The sequence below is a fragment of the Arvicola amphibius genome, chromosome 2, assembly GCF_903992535.2.
Source record: "Arvicola amphibius chromosome 2, mArvAmp1.2, whole genome shotgun sequence".
Lineage (NCBI taxonomy): Eukaryota > Metazoa > Chordata > Mammalia > Rodentia > Cricetidae > Arvicola > Arvicola amphibius.
The window spans coordinates 95767235-95779608 of record NC_052048.2 but is presented as its reverse complement, the minus strand read 5'-3'; positions in this window follow the sequence as shown (position 1 = coordinate 95779608).

The window sequence follows — 12374 nt, the reverse complement described above, 5'->3', positions numbered from 1 at the left end:
AGGAGTACATCTTTACACATATCATCCCTTGAAAACTCTTATAACGAATAATAAGATGTTACATAAAGAAATCATCTCTTTGTAGTTGCTTTTTCCATGGCTATGACCAAATGCATGGCTAGAAGTGACTTTAGGAAATGAGAATTTATTTGGGCTGGTGGTTTGTGGGTATAGTCTGCCCACAAGGAAGGAAGGAAGGAAGGAAGGAAGGAAGGAAGATCAGTATTCAGTTGGCTGTCTTCTTTCTCCTTTCTCATTCAGTATAGGAGAACAGTCCATGAAAGGTTGTCTCTCACACTTAATTGCTAAAACTCAACTCACAGACATACCCCAAAAGTGTGTCTCACTATTATGCTGGTGGTTTCCTCATTCAATCATTATGACAATTAAAGTTAACTATCACACAACTGACATGCAAGTATATGCTGTCACCATGCCAAGCTAATTTCTGTATCCTTCCAGGTTTAGTGTGTGTGCTACAAAGTTGAGCACTATATTGAATTCTTATTTCATCTTCCAGATCTCAGAAATGCCAGCTAAAACTTGAATCAACATATTCCCTGTCAACTGAGTTATACATAATTATATAAAATTATGCATTATACACACACTTATATATACATATATAAACATATGTGTATGTGCATATATATATATATATATATACACAAATAAGAAAGACTATATTGATGCATTTCCTTGCCCATAATTGTTGGCAAACTATCAGTGAACAAGTAAAGCTGCTTTCTCTTAGCACCAACTAACTTCATCTTTTATTCTTGCCCCAATCTATACCTGTTTAGGATTCTTTTTCTAAAGGATCTTATATCCAAACCGTTCACCTAGTTTTTATTCATCACAGACAAAAATCAATCCTCTCCAAGAAGTTCTGTGTTGGGTCAAATTAGAAGGTGGCAATCTAAACAGTGAAACAATTGTGTAGTTTCTTGCCATGGTTTCTTCTCTTGGAGTTTCAGGAGAAACAAGAACGGTGCTAAAACTATTAGAATACAAAAATAAATAAATAATAAACCTTAAGAAATAGTGGTGAGTGGCCCTCCATCTGCCGCTTGTTTCCCAAGTCATGCTTCTGCCATTGGAGTGGCATCATATTTTAACTGTTCACTAAAATCACCGTAGCATCCTCCTAAGTGTTGCTTGGTCATAGTCGATCCTGCAGTGGGTTATTCCATATTCTGCTCATTTGAAGGTCTAGTGAGTGTCAGAGCCATATAAAAAGGATAGTGAGGTTTAGACATTCTAGCCTGGTACCTGTGTTCTTTACACTTAAGATTAGTTTCTTGGCCAAAACTAGTGTGCCTATTTTGGATCCTATAGAAAAAAGGCATGCATAATATAAATGTCTATAAAGGCGAATTCATTTCTAAGGTAATTATTATGAATATAAAAAAAGTAATTACACTCCATTATGGATTGAATCCATTGCAATCAAGCTGTTTCTAGATGTCCATCTGGTTCTCTTAGAGACTAGTTTCACTTACCAGACCCCAGTATCAATCTGTGCTGTTGAAAAGTGAAGCATTCAGCAATAGTAATAGCCGCACCATCCTTGGTGAGATAGTTCATGCTTTGAGCCTGTATACAGTTCCAATTTCGTTTTCTGTAACAACAGTGCTCACACAGCCATTTAAAAACACTGAGTTAGCCGGGGGTGGGGGGTGGGGGGGTGGGGGTGTGGGGGGTGGTGGCGCACGCCTTTAATCCCAGCACTCGGGAGGCAGAGGCAGGTGGAACTCTGTGAGTTCGAGGCCAGCCTGGTCTACAAGAGCTAGTTTCAGGACAGGCTCCAAAGCCACAGAGAAACCCTGTCTCGAAAAATCAAAAAATAAAATAAATAAAAAAATAAAATAAAATAAAAAACACTGAGTTGGTAGAAGCAAGAAAGTTACCAATATCGTCACAAAGAGATATTCTGTACATTTAATCATCAAGGTTTTGATTTTCAGAAAATGCTCATAGATGAGCAGTCACAAGAAACAAACACCCACATTCTATGCCTACTCAGGGAGGCCCATCATTTACGCTAAACATATTTGTACAACTTTGTCCCCACTTCAAACATTCATAAAACCATATCATGTTTTTATGTAATGGCAAAGAGAGGTTCATAACTCAAAATCAAAGATAAAAATATTATCACAGAACCCTTTTAAAAACTATAGAGAAATTTTAAGAATAAGCTGGAAAGAAAGTAGAGCTATGATAACTTTGAAATCAGAATCCATAGACGTAAACTCTATATTCAGTTAACTAATCTCATAATTTACAAAAGCAACTTAAATGTAAGGTTCATAGAAGAGAGCATAGTGAAATAAATAGAAAAACTGTATTAAGAAAATTATAGAACATTATAGAAGGACATAGAAGACAATTCGGGACTGAGAGATGGCACAACACATATAAATGTTTATATATACAGTAAATACAACTAAAAAATTTTTAAGTTAATCACTGTTTAAAGAAAAGAAAATCTATGTATATAAATATATACACAGTTCATTCATAAGCAGAAAATTTCATCATCCTAAAATAAACAATTCCCATATGAACAATTCCTATGTCTGGAGTATTTGTAGCAAAATCCTTATATTTTTTTCTAAGAAACAATATATTTTTTTCTGAAACTAAACAAATGAATTCTAACATTGTTGAAGCAGTATTGTTTGCTATTTAAAACTAATTCTAAAACATGAACTAGCCACAAAGCACATTTTTTCAACTAGATTTAAGACTTTTTATGACTTTAAAAAGCTCCAGAGAGTGGCAGCACATGCCTTTAATCTTAGTACTCAGGAAGCATACGCAGGTGGATTTCTGAGTTCAAGTCAGCCTAGATGACAGAGTGAGTTCCAGGACAGCCAGGCTATACATAGAAACCCCATCTCCAAGGACGTGGTTAAGAGAACACAACATAGAACCTGAGAAGCAGGAAAATAATGACAATGAGTCACAGACTAGGTGTATGAGAGGATTATGGTGTGTGAACAATTGGGAGATGCTGAGTTCACCAAAAAACTGGGGTTCAGTTTGTCTTCCTCATAGAAATAAAATATTTTTATTGGATTATTTGTTCTTTGATGTCCAATTTCTTGAGTTCTTTGTATATTTTTGGAAATCAGACCTCTGTTTGATGTGGGGGTTGATGAAGATCTTTCCCATTCTGTAGGCTGTCATTTTGTCTTGTGACAGTGTCCCCTTTACTACTTTACAGAAGCTTTTCAGTTTCCGGAGGCTCCTTCATTTATTAATGGTTTTTCTCGGGGTCTGTGCTATATATCCAAAGGACGCTCAATCATACCACAAGGACATGTGCTCAACGATGTTCATAACAGCATTGTTTGTCATAGCCAGATTCTGGAAACAACCTAAATGTCCTTCGACTGATGAATAAATAAGGAAAATGTGGTACATTTACATAATGGAGCACTACACAGCAGAAAAAAATAATGACATCTTGAAATTTGTAGACAAATGGATGGATCAAGAAAACATTATATTGAGTGAGGTAACCCAGACCCAGAAAGACAATTATCATATGTACTCACTCATAAGTAGTTTTTAAACATAAAGCAAAGAAAACCAGCCAACAAATAACAATCCCAAAGAACCTAGACAACAATATGGACCCTAAGAGAGACATACATAGATCTAATCTACATAGGAAATAGAGAAAGACAAGATCTCCTGAGAAAATTGGGAGCATAAGGACCATGGGAGAGGGTTGAAGGGGAGGAGTGAGGAAGGGAGGGGAGCAGAGAAAAATGTAGAGCTCAATAAAAGAAAAGAATATCTAGTGCCTTGTTCTTATAGACATCCCAAAGACATTGACTATCAAACCTAGAAAACTGATTCTGTGATGAACTTAGAAAAATCTAGGCAAATATCTTTAGAAAAACCGTGAAAGCAAACCTTTTCTCAGAAAGGACAGTATATAAAATGAAAGCAATATGCTTGATTATGGAGCCATTGAAATCTCTATCCATATAAACTTTTGTCTTCTACAAAGTTTCATGTGGTCCAATTTGCAACCAGACTTTTTTTTTTGTCTTATGTAAACAAATTATGGAGCCCCCAAAATACAACATGTCAACAAGTCAATCTTTAGAAAATAATTGGCACAAAGTTATTTCATACTTATGAGTGTATATCAAAGAATTTAGTCTGTAATAAACAAGACTGTCAGCTAGTCAAGATGTTAAGATAAGCAGTAATTAATAAGACAAAATCTAATTGAATTGAACAGACCATTCCTAGAAGACAGAATAACTAATAAATATGAAATAACACTGACCCCCGGGAAATCAGGAAAATATGAACAGAAGCAAAGAGCGGTGATGGCGCATGTATGGCATTTATAAAACTAATTTGGAGAGTAAAAGCTTGATTGAACTGAATCATACATCACACTCTGGCAAATTCATCCCCTCGCGTTTGAACTAATATAAAAATTCACAAAAGTATTAAGAAGCCTAGAGCAACACAAGTAATGCAATACATTTTCACAACAAACCATTATGGAACTAACATATGCTAATGAGTTTTGTTTATATTCACAATATTAAATCAAAATGGCTGGGTGACACACAAATGAACACACGGGATCCTCTAAGACACAGTGGAATACAGGGAGCAAAAAATTTAAGTTAGCCACATTAATGGAGTTATAACTGAATTCGACTTAGAATTGTGGAGAAAAGGAAGCATATTATGACTGGTGTACCTGAAATATAATAATGAATGTAATAATAATAATATATTTTGATTGATTCTGGATGCAGGGCAAATGGGTTTCTACTACCAACTTTTGACAAACAAAAAGATGTGTAAGTTGTCTCTTGAGAGTTCTATTCATGTAGACCACAGAAACAGAACAGTTTGTAAGATGTGTAAGTTGTCTCTTGAGAGTTCTATTCATGTAGACCACAGAAACAGAACAGTTTGTAAGATGTGTAAGTTGTCTCTTGAGAGTTCTATTCATGTAGACCACAGAAACAGAACAGTTTGTAAGATGAAACTTCAAGTGATACAAAGGCAGTGGGCTTATTTTTCAGATAGTTAATGCTAAGCAATATTCCTGAGAAACTGAGAACAATACGCTGAAGACATTCATGATTTAAGTGAGAGAATGACTAGTCAATCATAGGTGCCCCTGAAAAACAAGAGAGAAAGGAATTCATTCTAGCAGTAAAGTCGCCGATAGCAAAAATGCTTTATATACACAAAACAGATAGACAGTGTGGGTCAGGTTTATACAGTTTGTAAAGTCATGTTGGGAGTCCTTTGGTAGATTTCCAGAGATAAGCCTGCATAGAGACTTTGTCTCCCGTGGAAATGGAAGATGCTGGAATCTTCTATTGGTGCCTCTGAAATTGAGTCTGGTGGGAGAAGCAAACTTCACCAGATGCTCAGTTGACATATCGTATGCTGGTGTGCTTTATAGAGGCGGGAGCCTCCAAGAAAAGCCTTAATGTCCTTACACTGCTCTCCCCTCTGCGAGCCACATTTACATCTCTATGCAGGCAATTGGTGACTTCTGGTACAATAATAGCTCCCTCTTGAAAATGGGTGCTTCTAGAAAACAGAGTCTTAAGAGGAAGAAGAGGAAACAGATTTGTTATGGTCAAAGACCAGCTTTCGCTCCTCTTAGAACCTTATTCCAGGGGAAATGTAGGATAGACCCATACACAACTTGGAAGATGTGAAGGGAGGGACAGCTTGCTTTCAGAATTTATGGTCCTAGAACATACACTGGAGAGATGAACACCAGCTGTCACACAGTATATATGAGGAGAGCTTCCGTGTCAAAAATGATAAAGCAATTCATATCCGATGACTTCAGTTTTCAGTTTGAAATATGAAGTTAGGTCATCAACTTAGTGCTGAAAGGAGGGTTTGAGAAGGGAATTAGATTTGAAGTGCTTATCTTGAACTATGATTTTAAAAAAAGAGCATTTAGAGACACCTAGACAGGTCCTAAAGGATTTTGGTTCATCTTAGTGGCCAGGTAAAAAATGCAGAACCTGTAATCCTTGTGAACATCCTCAGATGGAGTGGGGTGCCTCTGTGGCCACTGTTAGGGAAAGGGATCAACGATTTCAATTAGGAATGGAATTTTTAACACAAGCTAAGAAAATAGTAAAATACGACATAGTATTCATAGACCCAATAAGGTCACAAGCTCTCACAGAGTGGCTGATGTTTGAAAGAATAAAAAGAGGACCAGAGAGGAGAGACAACCTGAGGGTGAAGTGATACACCTTGGGAACACAGAAAAGAAAAAGAGTAGGAGACGGGATGTTTAAGCCCTTTGAGAGACTGAATAGACAGATGACCCTAGCAACCGCAGGAGGACTGTGCTCCTTCTACACTGATGTCAGTCCTAATCAGACTTGCAGATTCTAGAACCAAAAGTCAGCCATTCTTTGTGGTTTCTAGCCACAGACTTTGTGGTGATTCACTGTATGTGCAACTGAACATTGATGTCTGCTGCTACTAATATTTAAAGTCAACACTTCTGAAACGTTTTTGAAAGAATAGCCCACATGTTGAAGCAAAAACAGAAGTATAAAACTCTTCAACCCATAGTTCCCAATGTGATATGAAGAGATCTACTTCAAAGAATTAAAAATGACCAAAGTGACAATGTTTAATGGTAAATTTTCTGTAAATTCTCCAAATATGTTCAACTATTAGTTTTGTTTCAAAATTGTTTATAGATTTTAAAACATCTTTGTCAATCAAACAAATATGTCTCCATATGTCTGTGAGCTATACACACTAATGTAACATATTTTATTGATTTAAAGCTCACATTCTCATTTAGCATCTCTGGTATTAGAATAAATTTAAGTGGTGGCATATTGTACTTAGTGAAATGTGATGGATCAAAGACAAAACATCTAAATAACTTATTAAAATCTTTTTTAAGCTTTTCTTCTTTTTAATTAAAATTTTTAATACAATCTTTTCTCATTTACATAGTTATCCCCCTTCCTACTCCTGCCTCTCCTCCTGCTTCCTCCACCTTCCTCCCCCAATCCCACCTTCCTATCCACTCCTCAGAAAGGGTAAGTCTTCCCATACAGAGTCAACAAAGTCTGATATTTCACTTCCAGACAAGACCAAGGCCCTCCACCCTATACAGATCTAGGCTGAGCAAGTTATCCCTAAAAAAGAATGTGCTTCTAGATGCTAGTTCAAGCACTAGAGATAAATTTTTGTCCCACAAGTAGTTCAGTGAGAGGAATGCAACTTATTTTAACCTTTTTCTTAAAAAGAATTTATATTGCTCCCACTCAGTTGTTTGTGGGACCGGATGGAAAGGTGAACACTGATACAGATCAGTTTTACAAAACCTAAGCCTTATTATTTGGGAGTCATTTTAAGGCATTTTTTTAAAGTTATAAAATTAGGTACTGACATGAATATTTTTCTAAAGAATAAAATTGCAAGCTACAGGCTTTATCAAAGGTAAACAATATCACAAATACCAGAGAACCCAGACACCAAAGAAAATGTTTAGTTACGTAACTGTGTAGTGTCTGTTCATGAGACTTATTTCCTATGGATTAAGGAAACATACTCATTGGTTATATCTTCACAAGACAAGAATTTATCGATAGTGTTTTTGATAGGAAAAGGGCTTGTGTTGTAGTGCCCATGGCTATCATATAGAAAGGTAATTTAATCTTTCCTCTGCAAAGGTATTTTAATACTGAATTAAATTTTTCTTTGTTATTAATAGTGACAAACTTTATTTTTAGCTTCACAACAAATTATTGGCACTGTCATTGAAGGAGCTAGCCATGATAAGCTAAATATGTACAGATCACCCAAAGTTAGTTCTTTACTTCCAACCATTATCACCTGACAGAGCAGGACTCAGCCATCAATAAATTTAATAAAGGCCTGAGTCTCAGTAGTTTACCCTGAAGCAATACCTGGCTGCAGGAAGAACCACAAACTGAGATTACCTGAGAATCACCCCAAAACAGACCATCCAAAGGAAATGCCTAACATTCCAACTGCTGTAGATAGGATCACCTGCCAGCACACCCTCACCAGGACACCCCTAGACAAATGTCAGCCAATCAGGGGTCATCCCCTCACCCCCACCTTTACTACTATAAAACCCTATTCTAACTGAGCTCGGGGCTCTCTGTTTATTCCAGTACATTGGACAAGCCGAGAGACCAAGTTTGCAAACTCTTTGTTTTTACATATGGGACTCCGTTTCCTTGTTGGCCTTTGGAGGACTTCACAAATTTGGGCATAGCAGTCATATAAACAGTGATTATGTGATGTTTGATCGAGGATATTTTTTAAATATGAGTTCTCAGATTTGGAAGACTACCTTTATTTTCTGAGCCAGTAGATCTATTATAAACCTTGTTTTTTCTTCTATCTTTGGCTTACTTCCAGGGATAAACAAACAGCTTCCAAGCAGGAACAGTGTCCACCTAGTAAGTTCTCGGACCCCCTAACTCTGTTACAACTCCTGAGGAATATATATATGTATATACATATATAGTAGACAAATTACAATTATACATGAAAGCCTGAAAACCTCATAATTTTCATAATTTTAAACTAAGTTCAAACAAAATAGTCTCTATTTTAAATTGCCCTTAGTCAGATTCTCGAAATAACTGCAGCCACTGGACATGGGTCCAGACATGAAAAGGTTGGAGCATGGAAACAGAGTAGAAAACTCCTGTGGTCTGTGTTTACTGTATTTAACAATTCCAATATTGTAACAATTCAGAAAACAAATAATTAAGTGACTCTATTACTATGGCCCATCTCAATTCCTTAAAACAGGCACATTGAAAGGGAAACCAAGTGTCACTGAGTACTAAGCAAATCTCCCTGCTGGAGATACAGAAATTATGGACTGCCAAAGGGAGAAGCAGAGAAAGCAAGAGGCACTCAAATATAAAACTACACATTACAATAGGAACTCTAAAACAAAATAGATTTGGAAAGCAATAAACATCGCTATGACAATAAAGCAATAACTGAGAGTCAGTTTTAGCTTTTACAAAAATGAAAATGTATTTTCCCTGTCCTTGACTTTATAGCACAAATCCCTGGGTGTTACATATACACAACTAATACAAGGTAACACACTTGAGAAGTGAAAGTACACAGTCAGATGAGAAATAGTCTGAGGATCAAAGAAACAATCCATTTGCAAAGTCCCTGGTTATTTTCCCACAACATGGTGCAACTTGAAAATGCCAATGGAGGCAGGCCAGAAGTTCAAGCAAAGCCTATTCTCTCCATCCAAATAGTAAAGAGGAGAATTGGGCTACATAGTCTGGACAAACACAGAATCTGTCTTATTTGCACTCAGCCCTGAAAAAGCTGAGTGGGAAGATTGGAATGCTATCTCAAGGATCTGTAGAAAAGTATTCAGTGCTTCCACGGAATAGAGCAGATTATTCTGGAGGGAGCCAGGGCTTCTCCAAAAGCACCTGGCAGCCATTCCGGCCTCATCATCTCCACAGTGGTCCTGGAGACAAGTGATGAGCATGAACCCCACCCCTACCTAGAATTACAAAGGGCCCTCCTTCCATCCTTCCAGGCTGATGATATATAGGACTACTGAGAAGGAAGGACTGTGCCCACCTCCCAGAGGCCAGACGAAATGCTCAGAGTGGTAGCAGTGGAGACCAGATAGGGAGCAGTGACAAGGGATCCTTGCCATCAGAGCCAGAATGGTATCAGCAGATGCCAGCAAGAAAACCAACTGTGATACAAGGCCCTGTCAGTTTGGTATTAGCAGAGAAAAATGAGAGATTTTAGACTCCCATAATTTGGCACTAATAAAGCAGGGCCCACTTCCTCTGCTGAAGGGATAGTGGAAGTGGACAGCTAAAGGAAAATTAATGAAATCCATAACCTCACAAATTAATAAAAATGCCCAGGTTTGATATAAAAATAGTTCATCAAATAACATGGAAAACATGAATCTGCCCAAAACACAAGAGACACCAGTTTTAAGACAAGAGTGATCCTAGATTTGTTAGACAGTAAACATCATAAAAATATTTCAGTGCACAGTTCTAAAAACCTACACCAGTTGAGAAAGGCCAAGAGGGACACAGAAACACTCAACAAAACTATAGAACATACAAAAACTTTAACAGAAATTTTTGATCCTATATAATAAGTTCACTTTTAAAAACTCAGCAAATAGCATCAACTCAAGAATGGAAAGGGAGAAGGAAACAATCAGAATTTTGGAGCTAAAAATAAAAGGAATCTGGTTAATCTAGAGGAACTAGACTGTAACAAAGATGCAGAGATCCACAGAACTGCAACTGAAGAATGCTACCAGTCACCATAGGAGGAAAAGGGGGAGACGAATGGTGGTGGGAAGTATTAGTAGAAATACCTGCATTAAAGAAAATTAGTTTTGCCTAAAGACCTTGTGCACACCCCCAAAGAGAATATATAAACTATTTTATGCTACCATTCAATTTCTGTTTTAATGATTTATCATAAGGCATTTAAAAATGTTGCTGAGCAGGTATCCTAATTGAATATAAATCCATCAATACAGCTTAATCAAGACAGCTATGTTCCTTCCTGAAGCTCCGTGGGAGATTCTGTTTCCTTGACCTTTCAACTCACAGCAGGTGTCACTTCTGTTTCTGTCTTCTAGACCTTGCTCTTCTATCCAATGCCCTCCCTCTCACTTATCCAGCCATGCTTTCCAAATCTTCCTGTCTAGCCTGTCCCACCCCCTTTCCTGTTTAGCCTGTCCCACCTCCTTCCCTGTCTGTCTCTAGCACACCTCCTCCAAGAACTCTTGCTAGTGCCTTGGCTCCATTCAGACAAACCTTGTTAATCTTCCCTTCTTCAAATTCTTAAACATGTCTGCAAAGCTGGTTGTCACATTCAGGTTTCAGTAAATAGGATGCAGACAGCAGAGAGGGGTGTTATATTCGCACAGATTATAGAACAAAGCCAACAAATGTACAGCAACAACAACAAACCACTAGCAAAATACCTTAGAGATGAGAAAAAATGACATCCTACTACACAGGAAAAGCAAACTGAATGTTATCTTATTTCTTATAAGAAAACAAAGAGCAAAAAGAAATTATATTTTTTTGCTAAACAAAGGAAAACAACCCCAAATTCTAGACATAGTAAATTAAAAAAAAAAAAAAAAAAAGATGTGCTTTTAGACTGGCTGGGCACATGGTTCAGCAATTAAAGCCCTTTCCATATCAGAAAGAATTCAGATCCCAGAGTTCACATAAGTCCATGGCTGGGATTGGGGTGGGGTGGGGGTCTCACTTGTAATTCTAGGTTTGCAAGGTAGAGATTGAGGATCATCACAGCAAGCTGCTACGCAAGATTGGTGTGATTACTGAGCCCTGCCTTTGATTGAGATATCCTGCCTTGTAGGCCCATATTTCTGTATGGTGTGGCTACCAGGCACAAAAGCCATAGGCCGGATCTGAGGTGGTCCCGTAGCTCTGCAGACAAGCTGTCTCAGCCTAACAATAGCCAGGATGTGCTGCTCCTTCCACTTTTGTTATTAATGTAGATCGCCTAAGGAGAGGTGTTGGCTGAAGCTGATCAGGATGTTGGGTGCTCCTTCCTTTTGTAATTTGGAGGATGTCTTATAGAGATGCTAATTCAGGCCTAAGTGACAGCTAGCATACTCACAAACAGGTAGATGGGACCTTGACAAAAGGCCATTCACCTGGTTACCTAGGAGACAGCCTAATGTATTTTCCCTGCTCAATTGATGTGATGGTATATAAGCTGTTTGGATAATAGACAGAGGAGATTGTCAGGAGATCGTCAGGAGAAAAGATCCTGAGATGCCCTTTAATGATGACCCTGTAAGTTGTGTCTGATTATTCCTTGTCTCGGTACCAGTCTAGTTAGGGAAAATAGTTATCTGTGTTGGAGCCACACGGGCTTCAACACTGCCTCAAAGAATTTGGATGAAGATCAATCATAGACTATTCCGAATATCGATTTATACACACACATGCAAGAGTACCTACAAACACATGTGTCCACACACATGCATACCACATACACATACACATGAAAGAAAGAAAAGGAACAAAGGAGTTAGGAAATATCCAGAAGCTTCGGATATGACTCAGTGACAGAGTACTGCCCTACCCAAGCAGGCATATATAATGACTTAATTTCCAGCATTAAAAAACAAAGCAAACAAAAAGACATTTCAGATGAACACAAAGTTATGAAGTTTTTTACAAAGTACCTCCAGTCAACAGAATACCTCATACAATGACTGAAAGTCATACACAGACATAACCCCAAAACAAGCCAGCTCTAAGTGAAATGAAAAGCCACGT